This window comes from Macrotis lagotis, chromosome 7 (assembly GCF_037893015.1).
Source record: "Macrotis lagotis isolate mMagLag1 chromosome 7, bilby.v1.9.chrom.fasta, whole genome shotgun sequence".
NCBI lineage: Eukaryota > Metazoa > Chordata > Mammalia > Peramelemorphia > Peramelidae > Macrotis > Macrotis lagotis.
Window position 1 is genome coordinate 221,532,265 of NC_133664.1, and position 24,025 is coordinate 221,556,289.

At 35.5% G+C, this 24,025-nt stretch overlaps 1 protein-coding gene and 1 pseudogene across 4 annotated transcripts in view; both read right to left on the reverse strand.

Annotated features, from left to right (window-relative positions):
* Positions 1–24,025, reverse strand: part of CACNA1C (calcium voltage-gated channel subunit alpha1 C) — a 970,192-nt gene that overhangs the window by 876,079 nt on the left and 70,088 nt on the right. The window lies entirely within an intron of this gene.
* The window catches only part of LOC141493584 (large ribosomal subunit protein eL19-like), a 41,792-nt pseudogene that overhangs the window by 11,103 nt on the left and 6,664 nt on the right, over positions 1–24,025 (reverse strand).

Here is a 24,025-nt window from a genome sequence, read left to right on the forward strand (position 1 = left end):
TTGTACTGTATGCAGTTTTTGCTAAAGCATAAGATTGAGTAGGACAAAATGACACTTTTTGGTGACATGACTTCTCCCATCCAAAAGTCAAAATTATGCAAGATGTTTTGCAAGATTTAATAAAAATAATGAGCTTGTTCAACTGTCCTCTGATAACAGACATTAGGCAAGGCCTAAAACAGTTTAACATACACTGGTCAAAAGTATTCATTACTGTGATGGAGAAAAACTCAGGTTAGAAAGGAATTCCCAAGGGATGAGGAGGATCCCCAATTGCTCCTCTTTGTGGGTGACTTGCTGATTGCATCAAGCTTTAGAACATTGTTCATTGTCCTGGAATTCCTCTGTCTACATAAGAAAACCAAAGAGATATTGCCTTGCTTCCATCACAAATATTCCATATATCTATTGCTCATATTTCCACAAGAAATTGTATGGACCATTTAGAGAGTTTGCCCAATAATATTTACATCTGGAAGTGAAAACGCAAATGAACAACACTTGAGAAGAGTAGAAGATTGGGTAACTTTTAATAAATTTTAAAATTCATCAAACTCTTTCTAAAATTGTGATATCTCAGTAGAACATGGAATATTGGGACAGACCAATAAATAATGAGTATAACACAGAGGACAATTAAGAGGTCCAGGATAAGCACAAACAGTGTAACATGTAACATATAAATAAAGAAAAACTTTGAGAAAGATAAAAATAAGATATCATGGAATTGTGCAACAAAGATGAATTGATCATGTGGAAAAATCAAGGAATGACAGATGGACAGTCAGAACTCTCCACAGATATTCTTGCTAGGACAATGAAGAAGGATTCAAGCACATTTTATTAAACTCTCATGGTAAACTTGGGGTAGAAAGAGATAGTCACACAGAATGAGCAAAATGAAAGGGCTATGATCTGAATTAATACAAGAGCTTTCCAAATCAGTGAGATCCTTTTAAGTATTCATATAATATCAGCTCCTTAAGAGGCAATATGCTATAATGGAAAGAAGACTGGCTTCAGAATCAGAGGTCCTAAGTTTTAAAACTAGCTGGGCTTATTTTTTGTATAAACTTGGACTATGACCTCAGTTTTTCATCTGTATAATAAAAGAAAAGGACTTCTAGATCTCTAAAATTCCTTCTATCTCTAAATCTAAAAATCTTAAAATGGTAATAATAAAATCTTATAAATATAATATAAGTATTAGATTATCAGATGTGTTCAGAGTTAACTAAAATTAATCTGAGAAAATTCTAAGAAAATTAAATTGAGAAAAAAATGGATGTAGGAAGGTAAGTAATATTCAATAATTCAACTGTAATAATTGCAACTGATTACATTGTGCCACCATGCCTCACTTAAATCCAATTTATTCAGGAATCAAAAGATGTCACCCAGATCATTTTATCATTTTTACCTCTCTCAAAGTCCTGTGATGACAGGTAAGTGATGAAGCAATTGGTACAGATACACTGGGAATTGTAGTCGCAATTCTGCACATAGTGGTCCAGACCATAGGATCATCTTCTCACTGGAAGCAGTAGTGGGATTCAGTACCCTCTGGGTATCACAAGTGTGGTGAGGAAGAGATTAGAAAAGGTACCTTTAAAATTATCTGCTTATCCAACCCTGGTTTAATTACTGTGGCAGGCTGGATTCCCGCCTTGAGGTAGAAACACACACACACACACACACACACACACACACACAGAGTGAGAGCGAGAGTGAGAGCGAGAGCGAGAGCGAGAGCGAGAGCGAGAGCGAGAGAGAGAGCGAGAGCGAGAGAGAGAGAGAGAGAGAGAGAGAGAGAGAGAGATTGAGACAAGGTACAAAAACTTCTTCAAAGGTCAAAGTGGAGAGAGTGTTGGTGGATGATCTTCTGTTTGCAGATGATTGTGTACTCAATGCAGCCTCTGAAGCTGAGATGCAAAAAATGTTTGAATTAATTCTCTATTTCTTGTGCTTAACGAGACCAATGAAATACAGATTCTCCACCAAACAGAACCACACAATCTATATGTGGGACCACCAATTGCAGCAAATGGGGAAGTTGTGAATATTGTGGATAAATTCACTTACCTTGGTAGGATACTTTCTAGGAAAGTATACACTGATAATATGGTTGACATTATCAGAGCTGGCTCAGTGTTTAGGAATCTCAGAAGGAAAGAATAGGAAAATAGAAGTATTAGTCTAACTACCAAATTAAAGGTCTGCAGAGCCCTTCTGTTGACTCATTGTTGTATGTCTATGAAACCTAAACAATCTACCAGTGCCTTGCCAGGAAACTGAATTGATTCCACTTAAATTGTCTTGGGAAGATTCTGAAGATCATCTGGCAGGAGAAGATACCAGACACTGAGGTCATTTCACAAGTTAAACTGGCAAACATTCAAACTCTCAACTACAAATGTTAGAATGTCAAACATATGCTAGCCAAAACTCATACAAAGCAAGGGGGATCAGAAAAAACAATACAAAGACACTCTCAAAGTCTCTCTTAAGAAATTTGAATTTTAAATACATAAACAATACCATCTCAGAAAAATAAATTCAACAAGCCATCACTGAACTCCCTAAGAAAAATCTCCAGGGCCTGATGGATTCATGAGTGAATTCTATCAAACATTTAAGAAACAACTGGTTCCAATTCTGTATAAATTCTTTGGAAAAATAGGAGAACATGGAATTCTGCCTAATTCTTTCTATGACACCAATATGGTGCTGATACCTAAATCAGAAAGAGTTAAAACAGAGAAAGAAAATTATAGACCTATCTCACTGATGAATATAAATGCAAAAATCTTAAATAAAATCTTAACAAAATGATTACAACAAGTTATCACTGGGATAATAAATTTTGACCACGTAGGATTGCTCCCAGGAATGCAGGGTTGGTTCAATATTAGGAAAACTGTTAGTATAATAAATTATATTAAGAACAAACCTATCATAAATTATATGATCATATCAATAGATGCTGAAAAAGTTTTTGACAAAATACAGAACCCACATATTAAAAACATTAGAGAGTGTAGGAATAAATGGACTGCTCCTTATCTATCTGAAACCATCAACAAGCATTATATTCAAAGGGGAGAGGCTAGAGACATTCCCAATAGATCAGGGGTGAAACAAGGATGCCCATAATCACCATTACTATTCAATATCATATTAGAAATTTTACCTTCAGCAATTAGAGAAGAAAAAGAAATTGAAGGAATTAGAATTGGGAAGGAAGAGACAAAACTCTCACTCTTTGAAGAAGGCATGATAGTATACTTAGAGAATCCCAAGAAATCATCCAAAAAAACTACTGGAAACAATGAACAACTTTAGCAAAGTTGCAGGATATAAAATAAACCCTCATAAATCCTAACTTTTCTATATATGACAAGCAAGATATAGCAGGAAGAGCTAGAAAGAGAAATCCCATTCAAAGTAACCTCAGACAATATAAAATACCTGGGAGTCTATTTGTCAAGACAGACTCAGAAACTTTTTGAAAACAATTATAAAACATTTCTCACACAAATTAAATCAGATTTAAATAACTGGGCAAATATCAACTACCCATGTATAGGTAGAGCTAATATAATTAAAAATGACAATACTACCAAAACTAAACTACCTGTTTAGTGCCCTACCAATCAAAATTCCAAATAATTACTTTAATGAGTTAGAAGAAGTTGTTAGCAAATTCATATGGAGAAATAAAAAAAAGTCAAGAATTTCCAGGGATTTAATGAAAAAAAGTGCAAAAGAATGTGGCTTAGCCCTACCCAATCTAAAATTATATTGTAAAGCATCAGTCATCAAAATTGTCTGGTATTGGCTAAGAAATAGAGTGATGGACCAGTGGAATAGACTAAGTGTAATAGCAGGAAATGATTATAGTAACCTGCTGTTTGATAAACCCAAAGAGTCCAGCTATTGGAATAAAAACTCTCCCTTTGATAAAAACTGCTGGGGAAATTGGAAGCTGATATGGAAGAAACTTAGATGAGACCAATGCCTCACAATCTATAAGATCAAAATGGATACAGGATTTATACATAAAAAAACAATATTATAAGAAAACTAGAAGATCAAGTACTCCTTGATCTGTTTATCTGTCATATCTTTGGAAAGGAAAGCAGTTTATGACTAAGGAAGAGATGGAGAATATCACTAAAAACAAACTAGATGATTTCTATTTCAATAAATTAAAAAGTTTTACACAGATAAAACCACTCTAGCCAAGATTGAAAGAAATGTCATAAACTGGGAAACAACCTTTACAACTAATGTTTCTGACAAAGGACTCATTTCTAAAATATACAGAGAATTGAGTCAAATTTAAAAAAAAAAAGCCATTCCCCAATTGACAAATGGTCAAAGTATATGCAAAGGCAATTTACAGATGAGGAGATCAAAGCAATCCATAGTCATATAAAAATTGCTCTAAATCATTACTTATTAGAGAAATGCAAATTAAAGCATCTGTGTGGTACCACCTCACACCTCTCAGACTGATCAATATGACCAGAAAGGATAACAATCAATGTTTGAAGGGTTGAGGGAAATATGGGACACTATTACATTGTTGGTGGAGCTGTGAACTCATCCAACCTTTCTGGAGAGAAATTTGGAAACATGCTCAAAGGGCAAGAAAAATGTGCATACTCTTTAATCCAGCAATACCACTACTGGGTCTATACCCTGAAAAGATGATGAAAAAAGGGTAAAAAATCACTTGTACAAATATATATATATATGTCATGGAACACTATTAGTCTATTAGAAACCAGGAGGGATGGGAATTCAGAGAAGCCTGGAGGATTTACATGAACTGATGCTGAGTGAGATGAGCAGAATCAGAAAAACACTGTATATCCTATCAGCAACATGGGGGCAATGATCAACCTTGATGGACTCGCTCATTCCATCAGTGCAACAATCAGGGACAATTTTGGGCTGTCTGCAATGGAGAATTCCATCTGTATCCAGAGAAAGAACTGTGGAGTTTGAACAAAGTCCAAGAACTATTACCTTTAATTTAGAAAAAAAAAATATTTTATTGTCTTATCTTGGTATCTCTTTTACCTTATGTTTCTTCCTTAAGGATATGATTTCTCTTTCAACACATTCAATTTGGATCAATGTATACCATGGAAACAATGTAAAGACTGGCAAATTGCCTTCTGGGGGAGGGAGGGAAGTAAGATTAGGAAGAAAATTGTAAAACTCAAAATAAGTAAAAATCCTTTTAATAAAAGAAATTTGGAATTGATTCTGTGATGTGGGAGACATTAGCAAAGGATCACCTACCATAGAATGCCTGCATCAAAAAAGGCACCGTGCTTTATGAACAAAGCATAATTAAAATAATTCAAAAGACATTAGAGATATGCAAATTCAGAGAAACCACTCCAAATGATCAAATGGTCTATTTGTGCTCAACTTGTTGTAGAGCCTTCCAACATCATATTGGTCTGATCAGCAACGACCACCAGTACAGAGTGGATTGAAAATAACCTGAATAACATGGGTGTGAAGATTAGTCTTAATAGACTTACTCATTCTATCAGTGCAACAATCAGGCACAATTTGGGGGTATCTTGCAATGGAGAATACCATCTGTATCCAGAGAAAGAATTGGGGTGTTTGAACAAAGAACAAAGACTATTCTCTTTAATTTAAAAAAATACCATTATCTTATTATGTAATTTTGCTATCTCTCATACTTTATTTTTCTTCCTTAAGGATAGGATTTCTCTCTCAACACATTCAACTTAGATCAATGTATAACATGGAAGCAATGTAAAGACTAACAGACTGCCTTCTGTGGGGGGTGGGGGGAGAGAAGCAACATTAGGGGAAAAAATTGTAAAATTCAAAATAAAAAAATAAAAAAAATAATCTGTGAAAGGAAGAAATTAACTACTTGGAGACCAGGAAGAGCCTCCGAAAGAAGGAGGGATTTAAGCAGAGTCTTAAAGAAGCCAGGAAAACTAAGAGGTATAGGTGAGAGAGCCGAGCATTCCAAGCACGGAAAGCAGACAGTGCAAAGGCTAGAAGATAGGAAACTGAAAATTGATAAGTTTAGCTGGATCCTAAGGTGAATGAGAGGGAGTAAGGTTATAGGTGTGAAGGTTATGAAGAGATTAAATGCCAAAAGGAGCCCCAGGAGCTCATTCCAGAGAGAAAGAGTAGACCTAGGTCAAGAGAAAAGTCCAAAATACATTTAAATTTTCAGTCTGCTTAACAAAGACAATGATGCTACTAAGAGAGATCTCAAGGTGGTTTTGAGGAGACAGATGATGAGTTTGTCTTGAGACATTTAGAGTTTTCAGGACAGCAGCATACTTAAGTGAAAATATCCAGCAGGCAGTTGTAAACATGGAACTGGAAGTCAGAAGGGAGGCTAGGACAAAATATTTTAAAATGAGAGTTATCTAAATGGCATTTATGCAACACTCTGTTTGCAATACTTTTTGATTCATAAATGTAATCCTGACTCCAGGTTCAATATTTTTTCCACTACCCAAACTCATCCAAACCTTCTTCAAGCTCTTAGATGACTATCTGAGCCCAGGTCTAGAAGAGCACTTCAGATCAATCTGGGTGAGTCCAGGAAAGCACTTTGATTCAGAAAGAACCTGGGCAAGCACCAGCTAATCTATCTCTAGTCAAGTGGAGAAAGCAGCCTTGGGTGGATACAATAGGGTCTAATGTTGCATAAGTAGCCCAAGTCCAACTGAGGGCACTAGACAGAATTGGTTCCTGAGGCCTATCATGGAAACCAATATGGGAATAGCCCATGGACCATGCATCAGGGGCACCAGGCAGCCCCTGGAAAGAACTTATAATGAGATGATGTTTTAGAGCCCCGTGTTGAGAGACCTATGCAGAGTCCAGTGCTGAGACTTCCCAGAATCACTTGAAGGAGACTTCTAGTTGACTGTCCTCAGGATCACAAAAGCCCTGCTGACAACATTCAGTTATAAGCAGAGCTCCCCTTCCCCTACCTTATATAAACCAAAGAAAATTCTAAACAGGATCAGAAAATACTTCTCATTCCCAGGGGGCAAACTTCAAAGAGGATAGTAACTCTAGAATAATTCCAAATACAACCTTGAAGGGAAAAAAGTTCTCTAGGGCCTGTAGAAGTACTTGGAGGAAATGAAATAAGAAATATAGAATGAACAAGTTAGGGAAGAAAGGATAACAAGGATAGTTGATGTCTTAAGGCAGACAGTGGAAAACCATCAAGCCCTGAATGCTTTGAAAACTCTCTCAAACACTGAATACTCTGAAAATTAAAATGAACCAGAAAACAACTCAAGATGATAAAAAGAAATATGAAAACAAAATCAAAAATTGAGAAAAGAAGAAAATTTAAGAAATATAATTTTGAAGTCAATTGACCTAGAAAAACAATCAAAAAGCAGCCTAAGAATTTTCAGATTATCTGAAAAATATGGTCATCAAAAGTTTGGTAGGAAATTTTTAATTAAAATTACCCCCCCCAAGTTCTTAGAAGCAAAGAGTAAAGAGAAAATAAAAAGAATTCAAGCCACTTCTTGAAATAAAACCCAAAATAACTCACAGGAGCTTCCAAATCAAATAAAACAATATTTCAGGCAGTCAAAAAGGAGTTCAAATATTAAGGAACAATTGTAAGGATTACACAAGACTTAGCAGTCATCAATAAAGTAAAGGACAACCTGGGATGTCATATTCCAAAAGACAAGAGATAAAGATTTACAGCTATAGATAACCTAGCTAGCAAAATTAAGTATAATCCAAAAAAAAGGAGAAAAAATCTTTAATAAAAGATTTCTAAGAATTCCTGATGAAAACGTCAAAATTGAGCAGACATTTTGAAATGGAAATACAAATGCCAAGAGAAACAGAATGGTGTTAGAACTGAAAGAAATATATGAAAATGAATTGTTTATATGTTAGTAGGAGGATAAGAAACAAATGAACACTCAGCATTTTAACATTTTAAGGGTCATAAAGGTTAAAATGGCAGAATATCTATCAAGAAGAAGAAATGGGAGAAATAGAGGACTATCCAGGGAAGATGAAGGAAAAAGGAGAGGAAAATTATTATTGAAAAATATACATGCAAAAAATGAACAATTTATGGTCTTAGGGGAAGTGGTAGAGGAAATATATTCCATCAATCTTACTTTTTACCTGAGCTGGATGAAGAAAGATATAATACAATAATACATACCCCCTTTCCCTACCCTATTAACCCATATCTGGAGATTTTTGTATAAAAATGCATTCAGTTAAAAAAGGATAAGTATAAGAGTACAGGGGAAAGGGAAGAATAGAGAAGAATCTAAAAGGGAAGGTCTGGGTAAGGGAATACTCCTAAACAAAATAAACTTAAGTGTAAAGAGGAGCAGACCCTAAGAACCTAGCAAACAACCAGTCCAGCAGAGTCATTATTGCCAAGAGGAGCTCAGTGAAAATGACTTGCAGTCTCTGACATACAAAGAGTTGGTAATTTGAGTCTATTCTTCTCATGGATGATATTTATATTTGTATACAATTTCATGGAGGGGGAATGTTTTCTAGCTAATTTTTTACTATGCTTTCTTAATAAATAACTTTAGTTAACTGCCCATTGACCAGATATTAATAAGAAGTAGACCAATGACAGCTTGTGAGTTTCAGGAGTAACCTCCCATAGAGCTCCCTAGAACTCAAAATAGCAACCATTGTATGAGTATTCAACTTGTGGATTGCCCAGACAAGTCTCGGGAGTATTCTAGAGAGCTTGCTAAATGATAGTAATAATATATTATCATAAAAATTTTATTACTGTGATAAAATATTGTGCTGTTAGAAGAGAAAAAACCAAGAAGAAGTTTTGGAAAATGACTACATTTAAGGGGCAGGAGGAGAAAGAAAAGTCAGTAAAAGTATTAGAGAGAGACAGGAAAAATAAGTATAAAGGACAGAGTTGTGGTCATGGTGGTGAAACTAAAACATGAAGTAAAAATCATGGAAGATGAAGACTTTTAAAATGCAATCAGATTTATCATTTAAGAGGTCATTTGTTAGTTTGAAAGAAGTTTCGACATATTTATGACATCAGTTGCCAAATTGTAAAGGATTGAACTGTGTGCAGATAGTATAGTAGACGAGTTTGGACTACTATTCTGTTAATGTGAACTACTCTTTTCAATTGATGAGCCATAGAGGGAAGAAGAAATTTGAGACAGAAGCTTGAGGAGTTTTAGGAATCAAAGGGAAGTATCTTAAAGATAGGGGAGCTCTGAAGTTTCTTAAAGTACTAGATAAGAGTGCTAGACTTGGAGTCTGGAAGATTTGCCTAAGAGTCCTGCCTTAAGTCCTGCTATGAGACAATGAATGGATAAGTCACTTAATTACTCTGAACTTGTTTCTTCTTCTGTAAAACGAAACCTAAAAATACAACACCTCACAGAATTATTGTGAAGTTCAACTAAGTTGTTGTAAGATAAGTGCTTTGTAAAATAAATACTTTGTTAATCTTAAAGAACTACACAAATATCAACTATTTTTATTTTTTTACATAATGAGATAACTATTTTTTTTTATTAAAGGTAATAGTCTTTGTTTAAACTCCACAATTCTTTCTTTGGATACAAATGGTATTCTCCAATGCAGATACCCTAAAATTGTCCCTAATTGTTGCACTGATGAAATGAGCAAGTCCATTAAGATTGATCATCAACCCTATGTTGCTGTTACTGGTGTATAATGTTCTGGTTTTGCTCATCTCACTCAGCATCGATTCATGCAAATTCTTCCAGGCTTCTCTGAATTCCCATCCCTTCTGGTTTCTAATAGAACAATAGTATTCCATAATGTACATATATCACAATTTGTTCAGCCATTCACCAATTGATGGATATTTTTGTACAAGTGATGTTTTTACCCTTTTTCATGATCTCTTCAGGGTATAGACCCAGTAGTGGTGTTGCTGGATCAAAGGGTATGCACATTTTTATTGCTTGGGCATAATTCCAAATTGGTCTCCAGAAAGGTTGGATGAGTTCACAGTTCCACCAACATTATGTATTAGTGTCCCAAATTTCTCACATCCCTTCCAACATTGATCATTGTCCTTTCTGGTCATATCACCCAGTCTGAGAGGTATGAAGTGGTACCTCAGAGATGCTTTAATTTGCATTTCTCTAATCAGTAAAGATTTAGAGCAATATTTTATATGACTATGGATTTCTTTGATCTCCTCATCTGTAAATTACCTCTGCATATCCTTTAAACATTTGTCAATTGGAGAATGGCTTGTTGTCAACTATTTTTAAATGAAAAGGTAACCATAAATTAAAGATAAGGTAAATAAATTATGGTATATGAATGTAATGGAATCTTTTAGTGACTAACAGAGAAAACAAATCTGAGAAATGAAGAGAAGCATGGGAGGACTTGTATAAAGTAAAAAAGATACTGAAGAATACAATAAATACAATGACTATGATAATACAAATAATTAATGAGAGTACAAAAAATACTAGTTTAATTATGATCTCTACCCTAGAGAACTTGTAAAGTTATATACTATCTTTCTTTCAATAAAGGAGTAGAGATTACAAAGAGTACAGTATACTCTGTCAGATATGGCTGCTAGGTCAGTGGTGATTGGCACTTTTTTAAACTTATATTTTACCCTCTAGTTTTGAAACACCAGGACAGTCTTTCTAAATAATTTCTTGAATTATAGTACCTAGACTCTTTTTAAAAATCATAACTTTCACATAGGCTAACAATTCTTATATTATTTCTCCTCGATCTGTTTCCCATGTCAGTTGTTTTTCTAAAGAAATGTTCTCTCATAATTCTTCATTCTTTTTATTTTGTTTTATTTCTTGATATCTTAATAAGTCATTGTCTTCCCCTTGCCCAATTCTAATTTTTAAGAATTTATTTTCTTTTGGGTTTTTTTAGGGGTTTTTTTTGCAAGGCAAATGGGGTTAAATGGCTTGCCCAAGGCCACACAGCTAGGTAATTATTAAGTGTTTGAAACTGGATTTGAACCCAGGTATTCCTGACTCCAGGGCCGATGCTTTATCCACTACGCCACCTAGCCACCCCAAGAACTTATTTTCTTCAGTAAGTTTTTGGATTTCTTTTTCTAATTGGTAGACTTTCTTTTCAAAATTTTCTTGATTTTCTTGCATTACTTATTTCTTTTCCCAATTTTTCCTTAACTCTAATTTGATTTTTAATCCTTTTTTAAGTTTCTCAAAAATTCTTTTTGGATTTGTAACCATTTTATTTTTTTTTCCTTTGGAACTTTACCAGTAGTTGTTTTCACTTCATTGTCTTCTTCTGAGTTTAAATGCTGATCTTGTCACAGTAGTTATCTGTGGTCAGGTTTTTCTCTAATGTTTGTTCTTGATTGTTAAGTGGTCCATTACTTGGCTGTTAACTTTAGATAAGGGTCCAACTTTGCTCCCAAGTTGTGGAGAATGATGTCATAGACATCAGGGTTTACATGCTTTTGTTTTCTGAGATCTATCTGGAAGTCTTTGACTTTTTCAGTTCGTTCAGTTTCTGTAACACAAGAACAGGTATGACCCCTGCTCCTTAGGTTCACACCTTGGTCTATGAGTGATCTCAGGTTCTCCTTTCCAACACAAAGCCAGAACCTGGATCCCAACACCACTATAGTACAAACACTCTTGTAATACCTAAGGACCCTGCAAGTATAAGAATGCACCCCTACTCCAGGATCCAAACCGGGGGATCTGTTCTTCTGCCAGTGACCACCACTAATAAGGCCCCCACACCTTTGTGACTGCACTCACCTAGCCTGTGCTCACTCCTCCTTATTAGTTTACATCATCATCCACAATCTTCCCCTATCAGCCACCAAACCCCAACATGGTCAGAGTGGCAAGCCAATGCTACCACTAATCTATCTTCTCCATAGCTTGCTGTTTGTTGACTCAGCAGTATTTGCACTTCACTCAGGTCAGACTACTAGAAGGTCATCTCTTTCCTAACATTCTCCCAAATTGTCTTAAGCTGGACAACTGCTTTACCACAACTTTTAATTATTTCTGCCACTCTAATATTTACTTTGAGGTATAATTTTAAGTTATTTGGTAGAAGAACCAGAGAATTTCCTACCTTATTCCACCATCTTTCCACAATTTCCTCCCTCCTAGAAAACTTGAGTACATTTTTTTACCCCACCAACCTCCATGCATCTACATGGGAAGAACTTTCAGGATTATTTAGAGTTTATCCCTACTGTAAAACCATTAACAATACCCCTCACAGTTACAGTCACTTTACAAAAACAACTCTGTCCATCTTCTGTCCTCCAAAAAGTGACAGACATAGTCTCTGCATAACCCCCGGGGTGGGGGGGAAGAAGATGACTGCAGGAGAAATTGGTAGGTTGAAAAGATCCTTTCTCCTGACCAAGGCCTCCCTGATGGCTGCAATATTCTGAACACTCATCACCCTAACTCAAAAGAAGCAGTAGATGTTGACCAGTTTTATGAAGCGATTAGATGGAGTACTAGAGTACAAGCATTAGACTTGGAAAAAGAGGTGAATGAAATCCAACTAGAACCACTTCTATCTTTCAAAAAAAATATTCAAGGTGAGGAACTAGGCCTACAAACTCTATGTCCCTTAACATTAAGCTGAGGCAGTCTTGTAGCCCAATTTTGAGGTACTAACTCCCAGTCAAGAAAGAACAGCCAGAAAAATGTGGGATAGAAAATATTATTGTTGTTTTTCCTTCATTTTTTGAAGAGGACCAATGACATCTCAGGGTTGGATTTGAGTGAAATGAATTTGTAAGTAGAAATCAGCTTCAATCTCTCTTTCAGTCATCCAAATCCAGTGCCAGTACAAAAATCAGGACAACTGGTGATCTCCCAGGATGAAGTGAATAACCTTGGCATCTTTGCTGTCTGATCAAGCTCTAACTGCTCTAGCCACCTTCATTGCTATTGTTCTCATCTACCCATTCCACAAGGGGAAGCATTCACATGCTTGGGGTAGACATCCCTCAATTTATTGACAGGTTTGAGGCCTATTGGTTATCCTCATTATGCTTTAGCCTATCTGCTGGGATGGTTTTTACTAAGGTGGCTGCTACATAAACTACAGTTTCTTGGAGGCACATATGAAAGGTGAATGACAACGGATATCAAAGGTGGATGAGAGGGCAGCTAGGTAGTACAATGGATAGAGTACTGGCCCTGGAGTCAGGAGTACCTGAGTTCAAATCCGGCCTGAGACACTTAATAATTACCTAGCTGTGTGGCCTTGGGCAAGCCACTTAACCTCATTGCCTTGCAAAAAAAAAAAAAACCTAAAAAAAAAAAGGTGATTAGCACCCCTGAAAAGTGTCTAACAAGCTCTCATACCAGAGTGCTAGTCCTCCACTGACACCTCATATGCGACACTAGGGCAACTAAATGATACAGAGACTAAACCTGGAGTCAGGAAGGACTAAGTTCACTATAGCCTCAGATACTTACTAGTTGTGGAATCCGGGGAAAAGCCCTTAACCTCAATATGCCTCAGTTTCCTCATCTGTAAAATGAGCTAGAGAAGGAAATGGCAAACCATTTCAGTATCTTTGCTAACTGAATGAGATAACAGAGGAAAGGGGTGAAACACCTAAGATATCTATGGAAAGAATCTCCATAAAAATCTAACATACAAGCAGGTAGAGAGGCAAAACTGGAAGGAAGAGTGAGCAATCCTTAAAAAGTAAGACAAAACTTTCTTAACAAATATGAAGGAAAGCAAATCAATAGCTGATAAAAAACAAAATTCTGCAAACTCCTCAAAGAACATGGGACAACAGAAAACTATAGAATGGTATAAAAAAGAAATTAAAACCATAAAAGAAGGGAAAAAATTAAATCCACAATTGAGAATCTCTCTAAAAAATTAATGAACATTTAACAGATTTTAAAATCAAAACTATTAAAGTGGAGGAAAAATTGGCAGAAAGGAAACCAAAGACAAAAAATACAAGTAAACATATCAGTTTTATGCAGGTCAATACAAATGATATGATGTGCAGACAAATTAAGCTTTGTAGCATTTCCAAAATGTCAAGACACATCAAAAAACCTGAATAAGATACTTTAAAATAGAAAATATTTCAAGAATATTATCTAGAACTTCTGATTATGGACCAACAAAGTTTTGACTGAGAGATACATAGTAATTGAATTGAACATTCCTAAAGACAAACAACATATTTTATAAGTAGTCAGGAGAAAGCCATTTTGTTTTAAGTTTGGTGCTCACTGCCCCTAATAAAAGGATTTGCAAATATTGTGTGAGTGATGCAGATCATTTTAAAAACTCTTTTTAAATAAACATAAACACTCAGCAAGCTGCAGATGTAGTTCTTCTGCTCCTTGCCAATGGGAATATGCAAGGGTCAATAAAACAGCTTGTGAGGAAATAAAAAAAATCTGTCAGGTTCAATGTGATACATGCCCTTCAAAATAGTACTTTATAGAGGATTACCAAAAAAGTAGATTTTAGTGCATTACCTGTTCTGGGTCCTTCACTTCAAGTTATATGGAATCAAGCTAGCTTCTTAGGATTCATTGGTCTCAGTCTTAGCGTGCCCACATTAAGAATGACACTACTTTTTATGACTAGTGGAAATGACTGGGAATAAGTTCTAGGTAAAAATAGATTTAAAAAAAAAATCCAAGGAGAACAGCAAATCCAGACACCATCAAAACAAAAAGGAATAGAGACAGGACCTGTGATTTCTCTGCTCTAGGGAATTTCTGGGTGAGGAAACTCTCTCTCTACTAAGTAAACAAATCAAAAAAGTAATTATAGTCAAACACATAACCTTATACCTAAAATAAATCACCAATGTCATAAATAGCTCAAATGTTTCCAGTAGAGCAGAAGCTAATTGAAAAAAAAATTCCAAGAGAGTAAAAGCTAGTTACCAAAACCACATCTTGAACTGTGTCCACTTCAAAACAACAGCAAAATTCTACCTGATAAGAGAAGTTTAAAGATTTATAGTCATTGACTTGCACTTCATTCCTAGGTCTGAGATAATACCTTTCCCCTTGTTTTACGAATATTCTTTATTTCTTCATTTCTTGACTGTCATCTCTCTCTCTCACTGACCATCTACTCCTGGTTCTGTGAAAAGCTACTTTTTTCTTAGTGTGAAGATTTCCATGTTCCCTTTGGGGTTCCATTTCCCAGTTGGGCAACATCTTTTCTTATCTCCCACTAAACTTCTCACTCATCTAATTTGTACAAGGTCATTTGTACCCCTTCTCTCCATAGGCAAGCCCTTCTTGGTTTTCAAGACTATTTTCCCAAACCATTCAAAAGTTGAAGGGAAAGTTACATATTTTTCTCAGGGATAAATCATCCACCCCCCCACCCCACCCCCACACACACACATCATGCTTTCAGTATCTGGTCCATGACTCCCAAAAGCCAGACTAAAACTGAAGAATTTTTTTCTAATGTTGTCTTGGGTTCTTGGTGAACAGTATTATGTACCTTTACCATCAACTCCATCATCCCCATAATTGAAATTAAAAAGGTACTTGGCTAAACATTTATTCCCTTTAGGGAACTAATAGTGATTAAGGACAAGCAGAAAGAAGTCAATCCATTTTGTGACAACAGCAGCCAACAAACTGAGCTGGGTTTTGTAAAGGCCAGTTCAGCTCCCTTTGAGACCTCCATTGCCTGAAGGTTAGAAACTAAATAAAAACATTAGGTGATGTAATGGAATTTAGTTTAATTCAACATGATGCTAGAGGCAAAGAAAAAAATTTAAATAAATTTAAGGAAGGAAGATCATAAGGAAGGAGTTTATCCATATTCATCTGAGATAGAAACAGGTGTTGATGAGAACTGACCTGGCCCAGAGAATACAAGAAGAGAGCAAGATTAGTAAAATTCTGTTATTGGTTCTTTGATGTCATTGAACTTTCAGTCTCCCGATCATACAGTAGCTACCCAGGAGTTCATGCAAATAATTACCCACTTGTTTCTTTTATATAGTATGACCCCACAGGCAAGATTACCCTGTTCCTTCATCCCTAGGGACCCCCCTAAACTCAACTGAGCACAGTGAAGAAAAAGTGATAGTGAAACACAGTGGATGAAGCCATACACAAAGCAAGCACCAAAGAAATAAAAGTGTCTAAACCTTCAAAATGAAGTGATGAGTAAGCTCTTAATGTGGACAGTTCTCCTCAGGAATATCTAAGACATTTTCATAAATAATCTGGTATAAATTTGAGTGCCAACCAACAGCCCCAACCAATCCTACTTAATCTAAAAAAGTGTCCCTGTGTAGTGACTCCTTAAAGCCCTTCACCTCCTTAAGAGTTCCATGTTGGGTGGCTAGGTGGCGCTGTGGATAGAGCACCGGCCCTGGAGTCAGGAGTACCTGAGTTCAGATCCGACCTCAGACACTTAATAATTAGCTAGCTGTGTGGCCTTGGGCAAGCCACTTAACCCTATTTGCCTTGCAAAAACCTAAAAAATTAAAAAAAAAAAAAAAGAGTTCCATGTCAAAACCAAATAAGGTCACTTTTCTTTCTATCTTCAACCTCAATCCTTATTTGGTTTAATGATAAAAATTGAATGACTTTGAGGAGTTTGACCTCACCTTTAAAGGTTTTAAATTTCATGAAATCAGATTATAAGGAAATTGACAGAGTTGGGGAAGTATGGGTGCCAAAGGCCTACTGATCCTTTCTTCTTATCCTGGTAATTCCTAAACAAGGTGCTAAACTGTCAGCTGTTAAGCTCCCTCTTTTCTATTGCATGTATAAATGACTAGATCCATTACCTTCCCTCAGGATAAGGCTTCCTATCTCCTTATTCTTTTAGGTAGGACCATCTAGGAAGTCAGTTCCTTCTGGGGCTATTTAATATTAAGGAAACCCATACTATACATAGTTTAGTTTTTAGTCCTGAAAGTATGGTGCTGAAGTCAATGTTAATGGGAAGAGAGAGCAAAATGGAAATTATCCAAACTCTAGTCATGAACTCCAATATCTCTAATTACTTGGCCCAATAAAGTTAAATTAGAGTCAAGAGGCAATGCTACTCATCTTCTATACCACTTTTGACTACCACCAATTGATCCTCTGTCTTCTGCACATGTGTGTCTATCTAGGTCTCATTCAGTCTCATTTCAATTGATTCAGAAGTCAGCTTTTCAACAACAATTAACAACAGCTAGGAAACAGTAAAGCATACAATGTTTTTATCTACTTATTCCCTCTCCCACTGAACCCTACAGGCTAACTTCTCTGACTCTTCAGAAGCTCTAAAATTATCCTATTTGTGGAATTAATCCACATTCCTAACAATTCCTATTCTATTTAAGAATAATGTCTAGAGACCTATATTTCCTTCAACACAGCAAGCAAAAAAATTCCATTATCAGTATCACAAAATCCTGCTAGCTATGCCAAATATTTTAGACTGTGTATACGCTGGCCCCAAATGCAGGACCAAAATTGGGAGAAACTGAGTATTGTGTTATAAGAAATGCCTCCTTTCTGGGATCTATTAAAGAGCAGAATAAAGAAATTTCTTCTTCACACCAGACATAATTTAGTTGTGAGCAATCTAGCTCAGTTCAATGAGCAAATAATCTTCAATGAGAAATAGATAAAAGTGTAAATAATAACCCAGTCAAATCTAGAACCACATTGCTATTTGAAGATTGTTTAGCTTAAGCCCCCATCAAGTACATTCTTCATCAACTGACCAGACAGAACCATAAAAATAATAGTAAAGTTTTCAATTTAAATAGAACAGCAAAATATTTTTTTTATTTTTGCTAGGCAATGGGGTTAAGTGACTTGTCCAGGGTCACACAGCTAGGTAATTATTAAGTGGCTGAGGTCAAATTTGAACTCAGGTCCTCCTGACTGCAGGGCTGGTGCTCTTTTCATTGTACCACCTAGCTATCCCTTAAAACAGCAAAATAAATTACAGAGGCAATCAAACAATTATTCTCAGTACCTCCTCCTGACCTTTCACACCCCACACACCCCCCACCAGACAAAATAGGAAAAATTTCTCATAGAGTCATGGACTTGAGAGCAAGAGAAAAACTCTGTAGAAAAACTCATTATCCAAAGTAGAGAACTTCAGCCTCAGGGCCCCTTCCCTTGTGGTGCACTTGGAAATTTTGCTATCTAAGTCTACAAAGTTCTTCCTCATCCTCTGCTGCTATATTTTTGAATTCTTAGCTGTTAATCCACTTCTTCTTCTTCCTCAGAGAAATGAGATTGAGACAATACAAGACACAGTTGAACTCTGTTATAAAATAGTCCCATAGTTTCTCTCTAATAGAGCATTAAAGGGTCTCTCAGGAAGCTCTGATATTTCTCTAACTTGTCCAAAAGGACAAGGTTCAAAGTACTTAGTCCTAAATAAGTTAGGACTAATGAATTTCCTTTACCTCTTTTCCTCCTTAGAGTGCAATCACCCCATCACTTGGTTGATACTATTAAATCTCAATTAGGTTTGAACATAAAACATTTAGACCCTTTCCCTTTGTCCTTTGATTTTTCCTGTAAATAGTTCCTAGTTATATAAATAATTCTGAAACTTCAGTAGGCCCCAGAAATCATTTTAAACACATGCAGCTAGATTGAGCTGAATAGACAAGCTCTGTCTCTGGAATCAGGAAGAGTTGAGTTCAAATGTAGTTTCAGACATTTCCTAGTTATGTGACCCTGGACTAGTCACTTAATCTGTCTGCGTTAGGAGTTTCCTCAAATTTAAAATGGAGATAATAGCATCCATCTCACAGGGTTGTTTTGAGAATCAAATGAGATAACATTTGAAAAATGCTTGATGTAGTGCCTGACTTAATAAATGCATGTTCCCTTCCTTTCTCCCTTCATGATAAAGGTTCCCATTCCCCTTTCAAACATAAAGATGCTCATTCCTTACTATTTCTTAGAGAAGTTTAACTAATAAGTTTAAATGTGAAACAGTCATCATGATAATGAAATATACCTCTTATTTTTCAAAAGTGGGCAGGTTTTATGGATGCTGAATGCAACATACATTGGCAGGTGTAGTCTCTATGTCTGTTGGGTTTAATAAACTGTTTTTCTTTGTTTAAGAAATGGTTGGGAGTTAGACATATAGGAATATGATTGTAGTGTAAAGGATAAATAGCATCAATAAACTCTTCAAAAATAAAAAAGAATAATGTATTTGTCATAATAAGAATGACCCCCCAAAAAACTCAGAAACCAGGTCAATCATCGAATGATTTTTCAAGTTAAGCTGAGATAGGGAATACAAGAACAACACATTTAAAATCCAAACTCAGCTACAAAATTTTGTAAGGGAAGATGATATAAGAAAACGAAGAGGTTAAAAACTTGTAGAATCTAAAGAAAGTGGGGCATGATACCAAAGAAGTTCCATCATTCCAAAAGCTTTTACTGTATAGGTAAAACTTCAAGAAGATGAACATATCAGTGTTCAGTTGGACAGATTCAATAAGTATTCTTTATCTATCTATTATGTCTTCATCCATGACACTGGTTGTCACACTTAGGCATAACCTACCAACTCAGAACCTACATAGTATTTGAAGAAGTAACAAGACCACTTACAAATAAAACCAGGAAGAACAACTGAATTGGACCGAAGACACCCAAAATAAATCCATGTGAGAGATAACAATTTATTTTTTAGGGTTTTTTTTTTGCAAGGAAATGGGGTTAAGTGGCTTGCCCAAGGTCACACAGCTAGGCAATTATTAAGTGAGTCCAGATTTGAACTCAGGTAGTCCTGACTCCATGGCCAGTGCTCTATCCATTGTGCCACCTAACCACCCCTGAGACATAACAATTTAAAAGGAAACTAGGGATGTTCACTCAATGTTCACTCAAAGAACTGATAATTATGAAAAATAGAAAAAGACCACAGGCATTATTACTGTACAAAAAGCAATTGATAAAATATGCCTACTTTCTTTTCCTCCTCTTTAAAATCCACATGAGAATCGACTAAGTAGTATTCTTGATGAAAATATGAGTAGGTAATAGGCATATTTTCCATGTCCTTTTTCCGAAGAAGATTACAGTTCCATACTTGAAATGTATAGGAAAATCAGTATTCCTCTATGTTTATTGTGTTGTAATTCTATATAAAAATTTTCACTATAGTACTCTAACACAGAGTTCATGCAACATATTGAATAGTACATATTATATTTTGAACATAAAACAATGTTTATGAGGGAAATCAACTTTAGGTTAAGTGTTCAGTATAAGTCAATTGTATCAAGTGACTGACAAAAATGCAAATACAATCTTAAACTGAACTAATAGAAACATAGTGACCAGAATAAGATACTCTATCCTAGGGATTTGGAATGTTTGATTCTTAGCCTTACATATTAGGAAAGTTACTTGCAAACAGGACTACATTCATAAGGAGAACAAACTAATAAGGAATTTAGAAACTATATTTCATAAGAAATAATTAAAAGGAAATACACTCTTCTTCCTAAAGAAAACTTTAGAGGAATCCATGATTTATTGTTGTTGTTTCAGTTGTATCCAAATCTTTGTGACCTTATTTGAGGTTTTCTTAGCAAAAATACTGGAGTGGTTTGCCATTTCCTTTTCCAATTCATAGATAAAGAACTAAAGCAGTGTTTGCAGCCAGATTTCATCTCATGAAGGTGAGTCTCCCTGAATTCAGGTCTGTCACTTTATCCACTGCATCACATATAAGACAGTAACTGCTTTAAAAATTTTGAAGTGATAAAATATGGAAAAGGGCTTTTATCTGTGCCAGAAGGGCACTATAGATGGGTTGTAAGGAGATCTCAACTCAGTATAAGGAGTATGCTTTATGAATCGACAAGCATTTACTGAATGTTTACTATGTGGCAGGCACTCTACAATATGATGGAGATACAAAGAAAAGCAAAAAGAAACAGAAAATAGGCCAGTATAGTTGGATTCAATAGTAGAGGGGTAGGTAATAAGAACAAGAAAAGAAGAAAAATTGGAAGAAGTCAGAGTTTTATCTGATCCTGTAGAGTTTGAGGACAACATGGTGAAACATTTTGAAAAGATGGAATGGTATTGTGGGAAGAGACTTGAAGCAGGGATACCAACCAAAAGATTATTGAAATACCTAAAGTATGAAATGATGAGAGCCTGAACCAAGTGGTGGCTGTGGGGAGTAAAGAGAAGGGGGTTTATATAAAAGATATATTACAAAGGCAGAAGTGACAGGATTTGGTAACCCTGAAATGTGGGGTGAGTGAGAATGATGAATCAAAGACAACACCAAGATTTCCAACCTGGAAAATTAAAAAGATGTTAGTTTCCTTGATAGTAATAAAGCAATTCAGAAGAAAGGAAGGCTCAAGGAGAAAGATAACTTCTACTTTGGACATGTTGAGATATTGACAGGACATTCAAATTATTCAATAAGCAGTGAGTTCCCCATGGTTAGAGAAATGCCAAAAGAAACCAGGTGGTCATTTGGGGATAATGAGGTTGCAATAGATGAACTTTCAGGTCTCTTTCTGCAATTCTGAGGTTCTCTGACTCTCTCAGTAGAAGGAAATGTGGGGAAATTAGCTGAACTCTGCCAATATTTTCCTCTAGACACCTTCAAAATAATACTTCAAAACAAATTTATTGTGACAGGATCAACAAATGGTCAGGGAGGGACATTTTTCCAATCTGAGATAATTTAGAAGATCAACAGAGAAGTCTATCATGGTGGTAGGCACAGGCCTTGAGTTTGGCAGGAGTACCAGCAATGGGCATTTGAGGAGGCCTTGACAGTAATAGCAATAATTTTAGGAACTCTCAACTCAGAGATGGTAGAGGGCCAAATGGTAGTTTAGAAAGAGATTACAGGGACTGTTTGCTGGCATGGGGTATAGCCAATACTGATTGACAGCTCTGTGGATTGTAATTCTAGATTGCAAATCCAGGATACAAAAGAGTGCTTATGACAAGGAAGCAGAGACTCGAGGACCAAAGGGAGTATTAGTCCTTACAGATGCAAGGGATCAAGGGATGTTCATGGCTAAAGACCAAAGTGTAGACCAGGAGAGCAGAAACTACACCTATCCCAGGATACACCCCTTCGGAGTCATTGGAAACTTGCAGACTCAGAACAGGGTCTGAAAATAGTACATGAAAAAAGGCTGAAGCTTGGACTAGTGTCTCCCCATTCTCAGGTTTGTAGAGCTGGAAAAAGAGCAGAAAACAAAAAAAGAAATTGAGCCTAAAAAACTACCACAGTGGCAGGTAAGACTTTTTTTTGTCTTAACAAAACCTAAAAAAATAACAATATGAAAACATTAATAACAAAGTATAAAAGAAAAATATCAATTGGACCCAAACCAACAAGAATTCCTGGAAGAGTTACAGAAAGAGATAAGAGTGGTAGAGGAAAAAAGTGAGAAGAAATGAGATGCAAGAAAATTATGAAAAGAAAATTAACAGCTTTATTAAAAAAAGACATAAAAATTCACCAAAGAAAAGTCCTTTTAAAAAGCAGATTTAACTAGTTAGAAAAAGTGGTACAAAAGCTCACTGAAAAAAATTTCCTTAAAAATAGGAAAAACTAATGATTCCATGAGACATCAAGAAACAATAAGTGAAGTTGAAAGAATAAAAATATAGAAGAAAATGTGAAATATCTCATTGGAAAAACAACTGACGGAACTTAGATTGAGGAGAAATTATTTTAAAATTATTGGAATATTAGAAAGCCATGATCAAAAGAAGATCCTAGACATCATAATTTAAGAAATCATTAAAGAAAACTGCCCTGTTATTTTTAGATCTAGAGGACAGAATAGAAATTACCTCCTGAAAAAAAATATCAAAATGAAAACTTCCAGGAAAAGTATAATCAAATTCCAAAGATTCCAGCTCGAGGAGAAAATATAGCAAGGAACCAGAAACAAACCATTCAACTATGTGGAGCCACAGTCAGAATCACATAAGAGTTAGCAAGCTTCTGCATTAAAGGAGCAGAGGTCTTGGAATATGATATTCTGGAAGACAAAGGAGCTAGGATAACAATTAGGACTAACTTAATCAGCAAAGCTGAATATAATCCTTTAGAGGAAAAATAGATATTTAATGAAATAGAAGACTTAGGAATATTTCTGATGAAAAGTCCATTGCTGAGTAGAAAATATGGCATTTAAACAGCAGGCTCAAATAGAAGTATTCAAAGGTAAACGTGAAAGAATAATAATTAGGGACTTAATAAAGTTAAACTTTTTACAGTTCCTTAAGGGAAGATGATACATCTCTCCTAAGAACTTAATGATTGTTAGGGCAGTTGTAAGAAGTTTACATAGGAAAGGGGCATAGATATAAATTGATTACGTTGGGATCACATGCCACAACTCTGAGATAACACCTCAAATGCTGGTAGGGATAAGGGAAAATAGGTTCATTAATGAACTATCGGTGGAGTAGTGAACTATTGGTGGAGTAGGTCTGACCATTCTGGAAAATATAAAATAACTGTAAAACTGTGCATACCCTTTGATCCAACAATACTACTACCAGATCCAAAAAGATCAAAGGAAAAGGACCTATATGTATAAAAGTATTTATAGCAACTCTTTTGTAGGGATTTGGAAATTGAGGAGATGCTCAACAATAAGGGAATGGCTGAACAAGTTGTGACATATGAAAATTAAAAATAAATAATATTTTTAATTCTAAAAAAAGAAATTTGCTTTTCTTTTCCCCCAATGGAGCAGAAAATTGGAATTAAAGAAAATAAATTTCTGTTAAACTTTTTTTTAGTAGAAAATTGGAGGGGGGGGCTATGGATGTGAAATATTGCCTTCATTTTCAAATGAAGTTTACTGTATTATTAATTTTATTTTACTTTTTTACTTGTTTATAGGAAACCTTTTACAAAGTGAAGAGTAATGTGTAACTATAAAAGCAAAATGCATCAATAAAACTTAAAGCTCTAAATA